General features: G+C 38.6%; 1 long non-coding RNA gene across 4 annotated transcripts in view; it reads left to right on the top strand.

The window, feature by feature from the left end:
- The window catches only part of LOC109551273 (uncharacterized), a 125,350-nt gene extending 107,921 nt beyond the window's left edge, over positions 1 to 17,429 (top strand). For 2 of the 4 annotated variants that reach the window (XR_012329188.1, XR_012329189.1), the window contains 2 exons: positions 13,265 to 13,397; positions 14,727 to 17,429. This is a non-coding gene — a long non-coding RNA (uncharacterized lncRNA). The remainder of the gene's footprint in view (positions 1 to 13,264; positions 13,398 to 14,726) is intronic. The other 2 variants (XR_002177987.3, XR_012329190.1) reach the window with 2 other exon arrangements.
- Positions 17,430 to 18,365: the final 936 nt, after the last annotated feature.

Below are 18,365 nucleotides of genomic sequence, written 5' to 3' on the forward strand. Positions count from 1 at the left end.
AAAAAGGGGAGGAAGATGCTTAGCAAAATGGGACCACCCTGGGTTTTGCTGTTAGGTGGTGAGTAATAATTCTCAGTCCAACTTCTTGTCCTGGATTTTCTTTTTTCTTTTTTTTTAAATTGAGGTATAGTTAATTTACAATGTTGTGTTAGTTTCAAGTATACAGCAAACTGATATAGTTATACATACACATACACATATCTATTCTTTTTCTGATTCTTTTCTGTTATAGGTTATCACAAGATATTGAGTAGAGTTCCCTGTGCTATATGGTAGGTTCTTGCTGTTTATCTATTTTATATATAGTAGTGTGTATATGTTAATCCCAAACTCCTAATGGATTTCCTTTCAGGTTGTATCTGAAGTACCTTCGAAGCCATCCTTCTACTCCCTCCCCACCCACCCTCCGGGAGCCACTCCTTCCTAGTCTATTTACTAGTCCCTCTGTTGCTGAGAAGATTAAATCAGCAAATAGAAGCTCATCTGAAAGCATTAGGCAGCCCCTAGGAAGGGAGTGAAAAAGGCTGGTTATAATTTTTCCCGAGTGCAGTTTTTGTTCTGATGGAAACAAAACAGAACAAAAACAACCAAAAAACCCCACAAAACAAATATTGAACAAAAAATGAAAAAGGTTTGCCTGTTCTGTAACACACATCTGTGTCACCTCTCAGAAGTCATAGCAACCATCTACTTTCCTGAGACATGATCCCATTAAAATATTAGCTCAGTGAATGGTGATGAGAAATGAAAATTGGATGTGTTCTTATGGTTACCAAAGGGGAAATGGGGGGGAGGATAAATTAGGAGTTTGTGATTACCAGATACACACTACTATATATATATAATAAACAACAAGGACCTACTGGATAACACAGGGAACTATGCTCAGTATTTTGTAATAACCTACAAGGGAAAAGAATCTGAGAAAGAAGCACTTTGCTGTATACCTGAAACTAACACAACATTGTAAATCAATTATACTTCAATACAAATTAAAAAAAAAGAAAATTGGATGTGTAAAACATCATATAGAATATATATGTTTTAGTATTTATTTTATTATGAGAATTTCAAACATAAAAATAAGCAGACAGAATAATATAATGAAACCCCCCTACCTATCACCCAGCTTCAACAACTGTCAGTTCATGGCCAGTCTTGCTTCATTTGAGCCCCATCCACTTCTCTCCTTCCCATATATTTTTTAAAACAAATCTCAAATGTCATATTATGTTATCTATCACTATTTTAGCATGTACCTCTAAAAGGTAAGGACTTTAAAAAAATATAGTCACCATTATCAGACTTTAAAAAGGTAACAAAAATTTCTTAATGTCATCAAGTATCCATTAAGTGTTCAAATTTCTAATTTTCTCATAAATAGCATAAATTGTTTTAATCATGATCCAAATAAGGTCCACACATTGTAATTGGTTATTTGGCTTTTAGGTCCATTTAAATCTACAAGTCTCTCTCTTCTTGTAATTGATTTGTCATTTAACATGACATGTTCTCCTGTCTTCTGAATTTCCTGTAAAATGGTATTTGAACCAGACTTGATCATATTCAGGTTTGATTTTTTTTTGCAAGAATGCTTCATATATGGTATGGCATATAGCACATTTCACAAACAAGTATTAAGGATTATAGGCTTATCAGCTATTTTGAATTACACGAATCACCATTTTATCTCTATCCTAGCATATTCTTGAGAATCTGTAGTATCTCCTAGTATATTTTAAGTCAATTTCAATGCTTCAGAAATTTGTGAATTTTTTTTTCTGTAGAAGAATTCTGTGTCTCTGGCTATGTGGAGTGGGAGGGCATTAAGCTCTAAATCAGACCAAAGGCCCTTTCAGTAAACAGTTAAGGGCTTTGCTCTTTGATTTTTTTTTTTTGTAAATGGCTCTAGAAAAGTTTTCCAGAGGTAAAATCTAGCATAAGTCAAACAAACAAACAGTCATGTAATTTTCATCAGGGTTCTAATTCAGAATGTCTAAAGGTTTTCCAATCAGCAATAAGATATTCATCTATAACAATAATTTTATTTTCTTAATGTTTTCTACAACCTCAATTTCCATATCTAAAACTGGATGATCATTGAGAATGCCACCCAAATCTATTAACTAATTGTAGAAGGGTGCCTCCTAAAGGCTTTATCTTCCTAAAAGTTTAACCTGAAAAAAAAAAAGCTGGTCCAAATTATGCTTGCAAATGAATGTGTGTCCATGTTGTCAGGTCACAAAAAAAGGAAATATGATACTAAAAGAGCAAACAACTATCTGTAAAGCTGATTTAAATTTCTATTAGCTTCAAATGTGTGCTTGGAAAAACCATTTTCCCAGCTGTATTAGTTCTCAGTGGCTGCTGTAACAAGTTACTATAAACTTAGTGGCTTACAACAATACATTTTATTATCTTACAGTTCTGGAAGTCAGACATCTAATATGGGTCTCATTGGGGTAAAATCAAGATGTCTGTAGGGCTGTATTCCTTCTGGAGGCTCTAGGAGAGACTCCATTTCCTTGCCTTTTCCAGCTTCCAGGGGCCACCCACATTCCTTGCCTCCTGGTCCCTTTTCTCCATCTTCAAAGCCAGCAACATTAGGTTGAGTCCTTCTCTATTTCCATCACGCTAACCTCTTCTGCATCCCTCTTTCACTTTTAAGGACCCTTGTGATTACATTGGGCACATCCAGATAATCCAGGATAATCTCCCTATTTTAAGGTTGGCTGATTAGCAACCTTAATCCCGTCTACAACCTTAAGCCCCCTTTGCCTTCTAACATAAAATACTCACAGGTTCCGGGAATTAGGCTGTGGACATCTTTGGGGGGCCATTGTACTGCCTACCATACTAGCCAAACAGTGTGTGAGATCAAACCAAATAGCTGGGCTAAATATTTGAAGTTATTTGTTTTTGTGAACTGTCTCATATTCCTTTGAGTAAGGCAAGATATAAATAAATAACCAAACCAAATGCTGTTTCAATATTGAAGATAAACATAAATAATTACCCTAGTTTGTACCAAATAATGAACATGTGTCTATATCTTGCATCCTTGTTTCTGTTTATTGCCTTTTATTTTCCAAAAGAAACCTTAAAGTTAAGTAAACCTCTCTGGATTTCCAATTTAAAACATATTCTTTAGCAGATGTTTTCATTATCTTTAGTTTTCAGAAATTCTATTTTAATATGTCTGGGTATAGATATGGGTTTATATATTTGGGTTTTTCTCAGCTTCTTGAATCTGTAGGTTTGTTTTTCACCAAATCTGGGAAACTTTCAGCCATTATTTCCTTGATTTTTTTTCAGCCCCATATCCTTTCTTTTCTTCTTCTGAGACTCAGATGACGTGAATTTTAGATCTCTTGTTATTTTCACATAGGTGTCTGAGGCTCTGTTCTCTCTCTCTTTTTCCAATGTATTTTCTCTCTGTTATTCAGTTTGGGTAATTTTTTTGATCTATCTTAACTTTCACTGATTATTTTCCCTGCCATCTCCATTTTGCTATTGAGCCCTTCTGATGAGTTTTTAATTTTGGTCAATGTATTTTTCAGTTCTGAAATTTCCATTAGTTTCTTCTTTATATTTTCTATTTCTTTGCTGAGACTACTTTTTTTATTTGTTTCAAAAATGTTCATAATTGCAAATTAACCATTTTTATGATAGCTATTTTTGTAGGTTAGGGTTTTCTACATATACAATCATGTCATCTGGGAATAAAGACAATTTTATTTCTTCCTTTCTAATCTGTATGCTTTCTATTGTTTTTCCTTGCCTCACTGCACTAACTAGTAATTACAGTACAATTTTCAATAAGAGTTGTGAGAAAAGATATCCTTGCCTTGTTACTGATTTCAGGGAGAAAACATTCAGTCTCTCACCATTAACTGTAATGTTAGCTACAGGTTTTTTCTAGAGACCCTTTATTTCATTAAGGATGTTCCCTTCTGTTCCTGGTTTGTTGAGAGGTTTTATCATCAATGGATATTGAATTTTACTGAAAGCTTTTTCTGCATTTATTGATATGATCATACGGGTTTCCTTAGTCTTTTCAAATGTTTAAAATTTTTTAAATATTGATTTTTGAATATTGAACCAGCTTTGTATTCCTGGTATGAATCCCACTTGGTCTTGATATTCTTTTTATATACATGACTGGACTCAATTTGCTAATTTTTAAAGGATTTTTGCATCTGTGTTTGTGAGAGATATTGGTCTGTATAGTTTGGTTTTGATTAGGATAATGCTAACCTCATAGAATGAGTTGGGAAATGTTCCCTCCTCTTCCATTTTCTATGAGAGATTATGTAGTATTGATATTGTTTTTTCCTAAATGTTTGGTAGAATTCACCAATGAAATCATCTGGGCCAGGAGTTTTGGGGGGGAAGGTTTTAAACTATCAATTCAGTTTCTGCAATACATGGCTATTCAGTTATCTCTTTGACCTTGGATGATATTTGGTAGTTTGTGTCTTTCATCTAAGTTATTCAGTTTATGGTCATAGGAATGTTCATAGTATTCTCTTATTAACCTTTTAGTATGATTGGCTGTGATCTTCCTCTTTTATTCCTGATATTGATAATTTGTGTCTTTTTTAAAATTTTCTTGGTTATACTGGCTAAAGATTTATCAATTTTATTGATCTTTTCAAAGACCTAGGTTTTGCTTTTATTGAGTCCTCTCTCTTTTCAATTTCTTTGACTTCCCTAATTTTTATTACTTTCTTCCTTCTGCTTGCTTTAGGTTTAATTTGCTCTTCTCTAGCTTCCCAAAGTCTAAGCTTAAGTTGATTTTAGATATTTCTTCTTTTCTAACATTTTCATTTAATGCTATGCTGTAAATTTCCCTCTAAGTACTATTTTATCAGCATCCCGTGCATTTTTTATTGTGGTACAATATACATAGCATAAAAGTTACAATTTTAATGATTTTTAAGTGAGAAATTTAGTGGCATTAAGTACATTCACAATGTTGTGCAACCACCACTATCCTTTTCCAGGACTTTTTCATCATCTCCTCCCAGCCCCGCTAACTTCTGTTCTACTTTCTATCTCTATGAATTTGCCTTTTTCAGGTACCTCAGATAAGTGGGATTATTAAATATTTGTCCCTTTGTGTCTGACTTTTTTCACTTAGCAGAGTGTTTTCAGGGTTCATCCATGTTGTAGCACTACAAATTTTTATACATTCTATTTTCATTTTCATTTTCGTTTAAAATGCCTTAAAATTTCCCTTGAGATGATTTCTTTTGACTCTCTAGAGATGAGTTACTGAGAAGTATATTATTTAATTTATAAATATTTGGTGATTTTCTGGATATCTTTCTATTATTGATTTTTAGTTTAATTTTGTTATGGTCTGAGAATGTACTTTGTATGATTTCTATTTTTTAAACTTGTTCAGCTTTGTTATATGTCCCAGAATGTGGTCTATCTTGGTGGATGTTCCATGTGCACTTGGAGAGAATGTGTATTCTGCTTTTATTGGATGCAGTCTTCTATAAACGGCAATTTGGTCAAGTTGCTTGATAGTGCTGTCCAGGTCATCTATATCCTTACTGAGTTTGTGTCTACTTGTTCTATCAATTACTGAAAGAGGTGTTGAAGTCTTCAACTATAATTGTGGATTTGTCTGTTGCTCCTTTCAGATCTATCAGTTTTTGACAGTCTTGTTTGATTGTTTAGGAAATCTTCCTCATTTTTTTGGAAAATTTGATTCTTTTTTGTGGTGTAAATTTATTTATTTTTGGCTGCATTGGGTCTTCGTTGCTGCGCGCGGGCTTTCTCTAGTTGTGGTGAGTTGCTCCGCGGCATGTGGGATCTTCCCGGAGCAGGGCTCGAACCTGTGTCCCCTGCATTGGCAGGTGCATTCTTAACCACTGCGCCACCAGGGAAGTCCGATTCTTTTTTGAATGAGGTAGAGGGTGACAAAACTCATGGGAAAAAAAAAATCTTTTCTTGAACTGAAACTGGAAACACAGTGTCTTGAACTTGTAGTTACTTGGTCATTTTGGTAAACCATTTTGTTGTTTTCACCAGGACTCTCTAGTATTAAAAGAAACTGCCTGTCTTATGGAGTTTTCATATGCACAGTTGGCTGTCAAGGTCTTCATCATGTGGCCAATGATAAATTTAGGATTAGTAGAGCCACTTCAGTGGTACAGATTTGCCAAGCTAAGACTCTTAAATATTTCAAGGTTCCAGCAACTGGTTTATGTCCCAGAAAGGAGATACAGAGATGGTGGCTTCCCTGGAGACAGGGACATTGGAGAGGTGAGAGTTTTTCTGTGGTTGCTTTGTATGTATCTAAGTATATATGTATTTGTCTTCTGCTGACTGCAGTCAGCAGCTGCCGACTACAATGCACTCACCATCTCTCCTTCAGCTTGTCACATAGACTGTATGCCTCTTACAAATATGGCATAGCTATGTGGTTTGTCCTTGGTCTCAACTTTCCTGTAGTTCTGAGACCCAGAACAGGATCCAGAGTATAAGCTACAGTTCCCTCCAGTTGTTTTGTTCCAACAAGGGTTCACACTGTGTCTTCAGGGCAGTGTCACTGGAGTTTGGAAAAGAAAACTCTAGTCCCTTTGAAGGAAACCTATCTGCTGTTCCATGCATTAAATATGGCTGTAAATTCTTTTCTACTTCCCCCATTAAGAGGTAGAGTTGATTTTCCCTCCTCTTCAGTCTGTGACTTGCTTTGTCCAGTATAATACAGTATAAGTGACACTGTGCAACTTCCAAGGCTGGGTCTTAAGATACCTGAAACTTCTGTTTTTGTGTACTTGGAAGGCTCCCTCTTAGAACTCATCTGCCATGTTATGAGAAGGCCAAGTTACATGGAGAGGCCATGTATAAGATATTTTAACTGACAGCCCCAGCTGAGTTCTCTCAGCCTATAGCCAGCACCAACTGCCATCATGTGAGTGAGCCATTTTGGATGTTTCAATGTAATCAAGTCTCCATATGTCTGCAGCCCCAGCAGACATTATGTGGATATGCAACAAAGGATTAATCTTCCCCAAAGAAAGGTTTGGTCCTGCTCAGCTTCTGAGAGGTATCTCTAAGACCTTGGAATGTCCTGTCTGGCAAGAGTGTCTTTGTTTACCTGGGGGCCATGGGCCATACCAGATAGTTTTTGCTAATAATGTGATTTATTGTAAGGGACTTGGGCCATGTGGTATCAGCTTGATCTTTGAAGGGGCTGGAGACTAAGGTCAGCCATGTAGGGGGTCAACCAAGCCTATGTGACCGAGCTCCAATAAAATCTCTGGACACCAAGTCTCAGGTTAGCTTCCCTGGTTGGTAATATCGCGTGCATGTTGCTACACATCACTGCTGGGAGAAGTAAGTTCTGTCCATCCAACTCCACTGGGCAAGGACAACTAGAAGCTCCATGCCTGGTCTCTCCTGGACCCTGCCCTATGTGCCCTTCCCTTTGCTGATTTTAATCTGTATCCTTTCACTGTAATAAATTATAACTCTGAGTATAATGGCTTTTCTGAGTTCTGTGAGTCCTTCTAGTGAACCTGAGGGTAGTCTTGGGGACGCCCAAATGCTGGCGGAAGAGAGGAACTGCCCAGCTAAGCCTAGCCAACCTATAGAATCATGAGCAATAGGAGATGGTTGTTGTTCTCTTAAACCATTATGTTTTGGGTTGGTGTGTTATGCAGCAATAGATAACTAAGACACCTGTCTTCTCTACTGGATGATAATATTTTTGAGAGCCAAGATAATTCTGTAATTTCCACTCCTTTAGCATAGCACCTTATGTGTTGCAAGTATAAACATTTGTTAAATCGTTAAATTGGAGTAGTTAGAAACATCTTTGTGGACTAACTGAGAGAGACTGAGATAGGGGACTTGCAGAGTGATTGCATTATTTCCATCTGTATATAAAAGAAAGGAATCTCCACTCCTTTTGTATGAAATCTAAAGATACTTGCAGTTTTTCAGAATTGCTCTGCTAGTAATGATTTGTTCTTTCTTCTTTCAGAATAGTTGTACCGTGGTGTAAAGAATACTGCTTGGAATATAACGGTTCAGTTCCCAGTTCTGCCTTTTCTCACTACTTTTATAAACTTGGGCAAGTCTCTTGACCTTACCAAATCTCATCTTGAAGCAGAGATAATAATGGCAGTTCCACAGGGTTGTCGTGAAGTTTTAATGCATGCAAAAAGTGTTTTGAGAAATGTAAAGTGCTATGTAGGTATAAAGTATCATTGGAGACTTCGAATTGATGGTACTTGCTTAATTTTAATTTTTTTAGCCCTTCTAGCCCATCATTTGTCATAAATACTTTTATTTTTATTTTTAAAATTTATTTATTTATTTTTGGCTGCATTGGGTCTTTGTTGCTGCGCGCAGGCTTTCTCTAGTTGCGGCGAGAGGGGGCTACTCTTCATTGCGGTGCGTGAGCTTCTCATTGTGGTGGCTTCTCTTTGTTGCGGACCACAGGCTGTAGGCCGCACGGGCTTCAGTAGTCGTGGCACGTGGGCTCAGTAGTTGTGGCGTATGGGCTTAGTTGCTCTGCGGCATGTGGAATCTTCCCAGACCAGGGCTCGAACCCATGTCCCCTGCATTGGCAGGCGGATTCTTAACCACTGCACCACCAGGGAAGTCCCATAAATACTTTAAAATATGACTGGCATCTCAATAGCATAGGGAATATGAAAATTTGTAAAATAGTAATAAAACAACTTCTAAATAGTAGTTTTCCCTCTTTTTTCTTACATCACATCCTCACCACCACAAACTACTCCACTGAATTTTTTTTCAGAAAAGAAATGGAGAAAAATAATGAGAAAATGTGGCATTGAAACAGGATTTCTTCTTTTTCCCAAACATGTCACATCTTCCTACCTCATCCTTTCACCTCTCTTATCGACATGCCTTTTAATTCAATGAAGAACGACTGCAAGGTATTGACAAGATACTATTTGTTATGCCCCAATAGCCACAGTGAACTCTGGGCCCTTCTTACTGAGTTAGTTTTGATAGTGTCAGGTGGTGATGCCCCCAGAGCTTTAGAACTGGTCCATAGGCCTATGAGAGCCACATTTGGGTTCTTCAGGTTTATACCTGCAGCTCAGAGAATAGAACCCAAAAGGGCTTCCAAAACCTTGCTGTGAACTTTCTTAACGATGCTGTAATTCCCCAGGGTCTTCCCCAGTTATGTTGCTTTGATGCCATTTATAAAACATTGGTTGTCTTCCTGGATCTCATAAGGTGCTAGCTGCCCCCTACATTTACATGCATCCTATCAACTGCAATGATTTTGAATATCTGCCAGTTTCTAACATGAATAAAAGATTAGAGCTGGAAGGAACTTTAGAGATTGGAGCCCTGACCCAGAAATTGTTTGTCATGACTTGACAGGAGTCAAGGGCTAGGAGTAATGGCTTATCGGAGTATGTGAGCAGGTTCTAAGAGTCCAGAAAGAAAGGGTTTAAACCAGAGCCTGAAGACATAGTGGTAAGTTCCAGGGATGGGGTGGGGGAGCATGGGAATGAGAATCACTCAAAGCAAGTTAATATGCTGGATGAGAAATCAGAATTGAAAGGTATTTTGACAGCTTGGAAAAATTAGCTGAAACAAAAACCAGGCAATTTCCAGAAGTAAATAAAAAATATTTCACACAGATTCCAAAATCAAGCATATAGGCATATAAGGGAAACCAGGTTTAATGGAAATTCAGTAAAACACTTAGGTTTCAGCTGCCAAGAAGGTCAGAATGAGTCAATCGTGTAACATCATTTTTTTACAATATGAATACAGTCTTAGGATGTGTGAGTTAAGCCCAGAATAAAGGAGATAATGGTCCCATTCTCCTCTGCTTGAGTTATGTGTAAACTGTATTCTGTTCTCAGTGCCATATTTTAAATTGTATGGATAAACGATACTGTATTTAGAGAAGGAATGCAATATGGTGAAAGGTTTAGAAACCACTTCACCTGAGGAATGGTAAGTTAAACTGGGCTAGTTGCCAGGTAGCAGAAGATAGTTGGGGAAACATCAGGTGTTTTAAATAATTTGAGGGATTGTTATATGAAAGAAGAATTAGGCATATTCTTATGGGTCTTGAGGATAGAATTTTGATAATTGGATGGAAGCCATAATGGGCAAATTGGAGCTCAGTGACGGTGAGAACTCTACAGTGAAAGTTGCCCATACATGAGAGATTTAGTATGAAGGGGATACACTACTCACTGGGGAAGTGCTCAAAAAGAGGCTGAATGGCCCCCTACCCGGAACTCTGAAAAGTGGATTCCTATACTGGGTGGAGGGGAGAGGTTGAACCAAATGATCTTCAAGATCCCTATCTCTTTCAAGTTTCAGAGATTTCCAATGGCGGCCTAGCACTCTAACTTGCCACATAATTATGCAGTGGACTGGCCAGCAAAATGGCCAGTAGGTCTAGTGCCAGAGTAGAATGCCCATACGACTCAGGCATAAGGTCCTGAACTTAACTATAAATTTCTTGAAGGCAGAGATAGCGTCTCATCTGTTTGTGTAGCAGTGTCTTGCATGTAATAAGAGGTGCTTTTCAAATGTTTGTAGAATGAATGAATGGACAAATGAATGTTGGGCCTATATTAGTCCCCTAGGCCTACCATAACAAATTACCACACACGGTGGCTTAAAACAACAGAAATTTGTTCTTTCACAGTTCTGGAGGCCAGAAATCTGAAATTAATGTATCAGCAGGGCTGCACTCTCTCAGAAGGCTCTAGGCAAGAATCTATTCCTTACCTCTTCCAGCTTCTGGTGCCTCCATGGTCACATTGCCTCCTCCTCTTCCGTCTGCCTCTTCTAAGGATACTTGTCATTAGATTGAAAGTCTACTTGGATAATCTAGGATGATCTCCTCATCTCAAGATCCTTAACTCAATTACATCTGCAAAGATCCTTTTTTTAAGTAAGGTCACATTCACACGTTCTGGGGATTAGGACATGGACATATTTGGGGGGCCACCATTCAAGCCACTACACTTATTTTTAATGGTCATTAAACTATCACCATTATTCAAACAATAATGCTTGGCCTCTGATGATACTTTCTATGTGCAAAGCAGAATAGTATTGAGAGATTCTCAACAGAGACAGTGTAGTGCTTAATAAGGTAACTCTTGGATTCAGACAGACCTGAATCTGTTACCAATGTTGCTACTTAGTAGCAGTGTATCTTTGGCCAAGGTGTTGAACTTTTCTATATTTCATGTTCCCTATCCTAAAATGAGAATTGTAGTACCTATCTCATAGGTAAATATAAATGTTCCATGAAATAATGTTTGAAAATTACTTAACATAGGACCAGGCATATAGCTGACTCTCTGCAAGTGGTCAGTATTATTGATTAGTATGAGCTCATTCCTTTTCCCTGGTTTCAGACTGCCTGAGGTGTCAGGCTTTTGTTATTCCTTAGAAATTTAATTGAAATCAACCTATGCTTATGGAGGATTGACTCTGCACAATACACTATCATATGTAATAGGTATAAATGATAAACAAGACAGACACTGTCCTGCCCTCACAGACCTTAGAATGTGATGGCATCAGTGGTTAATAAAATATGGAATTATAATACAGCATTGCCATTATGACAACTGGGGAAACATAGAAACTGGAGAAGTCGATAGAAGGGGCACCTAACCCAGGATCTCTGTATATGGGAGGATACTTATATTTGTAGAAGAATGCCCAGCTGGGGCTGATCTGGATTCAGACCTTGGCCATGTCTAAGGAACTGGTGGATCAGTAGTTCCTCAAGTATTTACTGATATGTGTTGATTTTGCCTGGGGAGATATGTGCTCTTTGGGTCTGGAGAGAAAGATGGGGACATGAGGCAGTCGTCTTAGTTTAGGTTCCCCTAGAAGTAGACTTGAAGACAAGGATTTGAGTGCAAGTAGTTTTGAGGGGAGATAATCCTAAGAAATACTAATAAGGGGGTAGGGAAGTGAGACAGGTAAGAAAAGAGTCACTGAATGAATGATGCCTTATCAAGCCAGTTACCACTGTGGTTAACTGGAGTTTCCTTGTATTGGGGAACTCTGGAAGCTGATGTAGAACATAGGCCTTGGAGTTATCCACACCTATTCCTGTCAGTCATTGGCTGAGGACTGCACCCAAGAAGACTGCCTGTAAGCAGGGCAGGCAGGCTACTGAAGAAGGCCTCAGGCAAAGTGATGCAGCCGTTGGCCATCGGTAAGGCCTGAGGAGATATGGGCATGACACAGAGGGCATGTGACACAGGAGGAAAACATGGTATGTGTCCCAGCTTGTGGCCAGCGAGGAAGTATGTGGCCCATGAGCAGAGGGGCTTCTGGCAGAAACTAAAGAAGGTTTTCTCATGAGCCTTCCTGTAATACTCGGGAAAAAAATAGTGCTTCTTAGGGACCAGGTGACAAAATGCAGCACAGAGCTGGGAGGAGGGGCTTTTCCGCCATGAATGCCTAGAACGCAGTGTGGCGCATCAGGGTAAGGACTCAAAACAAACCAGTTCTGTTCAAATACCTCATGATCCACAGCTTTGAGGAGAAGCAAAAGCTGCTTCCATGGCATGGAAAATGATGCTCTTCTGGAGAGCACTGAAGCTGGGGGAAATGGTGAAGGGAGGACTGTTTTTGGCTTCACAGGTCTTGGGGACTCCAAAACCAAGGCCAAGGTGGGTGAAGATTTTGAGAACACATATAAAATTTTTCTAAGAATTCTCAGAAGTAAGTGGGGAGACTTTGGGGAGAAAGGTGTCCTGGTGCAGGTGACGGGACTGAACCAGTGGGATTTGAGTTTCTACTGTCTACACAAAGAATTGGGCAGCCTGTGGAAATTTAAGTTACACGTGACTCCCTTCCTATACCTCCTCCAAAAGAGGCTGCTAATACTTATGGACCACCTATTAGGGTGCCAAGCATTCTACAGATCTTATCTCATTTATTCGTTGCGATAAACCCAATGCATGGGTGAGAAAATTGAGGTTCATTGAGGGTAAATAGTTTGCCTACTAAACACAGCTAGTAAATGGCAGACCTGGTATTTGAGCCCTAACTTGTTTGACTTGGGAACCCATGCTTTTTTTACACTATCTCCTTATGCTACCTGGTAACATAAACACATCTGCATGTGTGGTTTTGCACATATATACAGTTTGAACCCAGAAATGGATTTCAAATTAATAACCTTAAGAAGCTGAAACCGTAACCATATTTTGAGTTATATGAGATGCTTAAGTTATGCAAGACAGTTTTTTTTTTTTAGGAACAACCCCAGCAACATTTAAAACAGAAGAATAAAGAACTGAGGATGAAGGGAGTAAATGTCATTATTATTCACTGACATGAAAAAAAAAAGAGAAATGAAAGAATGGCACACCTCTGCCTTTTCTCCTAAGGTGAATAATAGCTATTTGCTTTACAATGACTTTTTTTTCTATAGGTGGATGAAATCTGGGTCCATATATTGAAGGATCGCTTTTCTGCCTGGGATATAGTGAATTTTTTCAGGGCTAAAAATTCCCTTTCTAAAATGGTTACCCAAACCATTTTTAAAACAGAGACCACGTGCTCATATTGGGATTTCATTCTTGTGCTAAAAGCTCTGGCACTGTGTCTCTGACCGCTATTATACCTATGAGAAGAGTTGACTTTATTTTGGGGGTTGAGCCCATTTGTTAATCCATGATGCCCTTGAGAAGAAGGGGAAGGAAAAGAGAAATGGGGTTTGGAGTGTGGGAGTGAAGAAACTTATGCTCTCAAGTATCTGGAGTGAGCAAAATCTAAGTGAGGCCAAGTAAGACATTTAAAGAAAGTGTTGGGATCCTATATTCTCCTTGGTTTTGGCAAGAAAGATGTCAAAGATGTAAATAAGTGGCTGAATAAATACATGGAGAAAATATAAACCTGAGCCTTCTTTCATAATGTGAGTGTATCCTCAAGGAATGGAAACTAATTTTATTATTACTTTGATCCATAGTTAATAAAATTACAGATAACATTAACTAAGCATTCATTATATAGGAGGCAGTATGCTTTTTTTCCCCCACCAATTTGTAATTTTTTGTTTGTTTGTTTTGTTTTGTTTTGTTTTTGGCCACGCTACGCAGCTTGTGGGATCTTAGTTCCCTGACCAGGAATCGAACCTGGGCCCTCGGCAGTGAGAGCGTGGAGTCCTAACCACTGGACCGCCAGGGGATTCCCAGGCAGTATGCTCTGTTATGTATCTCAGTTATCTCAAGGGCACCCCAAAGCAGGCTTTATTTTTAAGTGAGGAAACTGGGACTTAGAAAATTTACATGACCCAAGGTCTTACAACTTCTAAATGGTAGAGTTGAAATTTGAACTCAAGTAGTCAGACTTTAGGACTTGTTTTCCAAGATGAGTATGTTATACTGCTTCCCTGTATGCTAAAATAAGACCATGGTCCTGGTCATAAAAATTTTTTCTTGAAGTGTAGGGTTGCATATTTTTGGACTATCTTCTAGCATTGCTCACCCCTGTGAGTAAATTTCTGAAATATTTATTCAATTTATGTGTCTGTCTTGTCCATCTCTGTATTTCCAGCACCAGGACAGTTAATTACGATACAGAATAGTTACTGAGAAATTTTTGTTGACTGAATAAACTCTTCATTCCTCTATTTCTCTCTGTTAATGGGGGTGGGGGGAACCCAAGAGTTGCTGAGGAATGTAATACATTTTTTTTTTTTTTTTTTTTTTTTGCAGTACGCGGGCCTCCCACTGTTGTGGCCTCTCCCGTTGCGGAGCACAGGCTCCGGACGCTCAGGCTCAGCGGCCATGGCCCACGGGCCCAGCCACTCCGCGGCACGTGGGATCCTCCCGGACCGGGGCACGAACCCGCCTCTCCTGCATCGGCAGGCGGACCCCCAACCACTGCACCACCAGGGAAGCCCTGTAATACATTTTTAATTGGTTGGTTTCTAAAACAATGGTGTCCTGTCCTGATAGCTCTTTACACTTGTAATATCTAATTATTCCGAAGGCAACATTTGTTAGCTGCCTTATTTTAGGCAGAATGTCAACTCTTAGATGTGAATTATATTTTCATATTCATAGGGTTCAGAAATGTACCTTTTGAAGCATTCATGGGGGTGGTACTTTAAATGTACTTTAAAAAAGCTGCACTCAAAGGAACTAATTTGGGTTTTGCTTTTGGCTGACAAAGCTTTTCCTAGGTGTGGCTGAGACTCTAACAAATCTACCCTTCCAGTAATGTATGCATATCATAGGGTGCTATACGAGGAGATGCCTTTGTGTGCTCCTTCCCTTCCCTTGGAACCTTAGGAAAGGAGCCTATGTTCGATCTTTCCATACTCTGCAGTTGTGTGACCTATAAAATGTTTTGCTGACATGCATTCACAGTATCCAAGATGAGGTTTATGGTGCCAAGTACAGTGCACGGTACATGGTAGGCCCTCAGTAAACGCTGGTTGGGTGATTAACTGAATGAATGAATGCATGAAGATATGGTTTGAATCAACTTGATATAATTTGAAGAGACAGAAATGCTCTCCCTTTGCCTGAAGATGACTAAAACCCTCACATGCCTCCATTTGGGGGCTAAAGCTTTGGAAGGCAGTTAGAATGCAAATATACTGAATGAGTTCCTAACCCACTACCTTGAATGAGTATTCTGGATTTAGAACTTTCCAAGCTCTAGATGAAAAGGAGGATTCAAAAAGATGGGATGCGGGACAGGTCCATTTTGATGAGGAATAGGGGATGTGGGGAGGTTCAGAGAAGCTATGTGCAGGATAGGAAATCAACAGAAGGGAGGATACCATAATAAGACTGCAGATAGAGAGGATAAGGGGATTTCAGAGGCACCAAAAGTCATTCTCGCTTCCCATTCACCATGTGGGTCCACTCAGATTGTCACGTGTGGCAAGCAGAATGAGACTGCAGCCCAAAGGGACAGGCTGCTATCCATGACTTTGGAGCAAGTAGTTTTAACTTGGTGAGAGTGTCATGTGTATGTCTGTGGTACATGTGGGACTGAACGCTTGGCAACTCCAGTTCTCTCAGCCCTCCCAGAGTGAGCTGAACCTTTGCTGTTAGCCAGCCTCCAAGAGGGACTGTGATGATCCTCTCCTCTTGATATTTATGTTCTTGTGGAGACTCTTCCTACACTGAATAGGACATTGAAAAAATGATGGTGTGTGACCTTGGAGGTTAGGTCATAAAAGACAACACAACTGCAACTTTGATCTCTTGGACAGCTTGCTCTGGAGGAAGTGGGCAACCGTGTCACGAGGACACACATGCAACCCTGTGGAGATGACTGTGTACAGAGGAACTAAGGCCTCCCACCAACAGCCAGCACCAGCTTACCAAGCATGTGAGTGAGCCCCCTTGGAAGTGAATGCTCCAGCCTGAGTTGAGCTTTGAGATGACTGCAGTCCTGGCTGACATCTTGAGTGCAACATCATGAGAAACCCTGAGCTACAACCACCCAGCCAAGCCAGCCCCAGATTCTTGACCTACAGAAACTGCAAGATAATAAATATTTATTGTTGTTTTACATCACTAAGTCTAGAGTAATTTTTTTTACACAGAATTAGAGACTAATACACTTTCTTTGTCTTAAAGTCTGTGATCATAATTGCTATTGTACTTACTATTCTGTCAAATGGGTATCAGGTCTTCCAGATCTCTTTAAAGGTGGTGGTTTGTTCTTTTTTTCTAGCTTCATATTAATAGATAAGAATATAGGGATGTACAGCAAGGACTCTAGAGTCAGGCAGACATTAATTTAAGTACTGGTTTGGCCACCTGTGTGACTTTCATGACGTTACTAAATCAAACTCAAATTTATTATGAGCATTAAAGGAGCAAATGCATTTCAAGTGCTTAGGGTAGTTTATGGCTTATGGTAAGAGCTCAATAACTGTGATAGTTATTATGGTTAGTAACTGTATAAAGAGATGCTTCTAAGGGCCTTGCTTTACAAAGTAACTGAAGTATGTTTTGTACCTTAAGTGGGGAATTTGGTTTCCATTAGAATTATTAAATCAATTTATTGAGGTATAATTTGTATACTGTAAATGCACCCATTTTAAGTGTACGATTAATGATTTTTTTAATTTACTGAGTTGTGCAACTATGACCATCATCCAGTTTTAGGATATTTTTTCATCATCCCAAAAAGAAATCTTGTGCCCAGTTGCAGTCAGCCCCAGGCAACCACTAATCTACTTTCTGTCTCTATATATTTGCCTTTTCTGGATATTTCACCTAAATAGAGATGTACAATTTGTGGCCCCTGATGTCTGGCTTATTTCTCATAGCATGTTTCTGAGGTTCTTCTATGTTGTAGCAATTATCAGAACTTCATTTCTTTTTATTGTCAAATAAAATTCCATTGTTTGGATATACCACCTTTTGTTTATCCATTCATCCATTGATGGACACTTGCGTGGATTCCACTTTTTGGCTTTTATGGATAATGCTCTCTGAATATTGGTGTAGAAATTTTTTGTGTGGGCATATGTTTTCATTTAGCTTGGGTAGATACCAAGGAGTGGAATTGCTCGGTAATATAGTAAAGGTATGTTTAACTTTTTAAGAAATTCCAGTTTTTCAAAGTGGCTGCACCATTTACATCTCCCCCAGCGATGTATGAGAGCTCTTATTTATCCATATCCTTGCAACATTTCTCATTGTCTGTCTTTTTGATCATAGCCATTCTAGCAGATACGAAATGGTATTTCATTGTGGTTTTAATCTGCATTTTCCTAATGACTAATGATGGTGACCATCCTTTCATGTGCTTATTGGTTATTCATATATTTTCTTGGGGGAAATATCTATTCAAATCATTTGCCAATTTTTAATTGTTGTTTATCTTATTATTGTGTGTAAGAGTTCTTTGTATGTTCTGTATACACATCTTTTACTGGATATGTGATTTGCAAATATTTTCTCCCAGGCTGTGGCTTGTCTTTTTATTTTCTTAATGGTATCTTTTGAAGCACAACAGTTTAAAATTTTGATGAACTCCAATTTAACAATTTTTTTCTTTTATGGGTCATGTTTTTGGGATCGTATCTAGGACATTTTTATAGAACCTAAGGTCTTAAAAAATTTTCTCCTAAAGGTTGTTATAGTTTTAGCTCTAACATTTAGATCTACAATTCATTTTGAATTAATTTTTGTGTATAGTGTTAGGTAAGGGTCTAAGTTCATCTGTTGGCTTATAGCTGTCCATGTGTACCAGCACCATTTGTTGGAAGGACTATCCTTTCTCAATGAATTGCCTTGGTACCATTGCTGAAAAATCAATTGACTGTAAATATAAGAGTGTAGTTCTGGACTCTCAGTTCTGTTCCATTTATATATGTCTAT

Source organism: Tursiops truncatus, chromosome X, assembly GCF_011762595.2.
Source record: "Tursiops truncatus isolate mTurTru1 chromosome X, mTurTru1.mat.Y, whole genome shotgun sequence".
Taxonomy (NCBI): Eukaryota; Metazoa; Chordata; class Mammalia; order Artiodactyla; family Delphinidae; genus Tursiops; species Tursiops truncatus.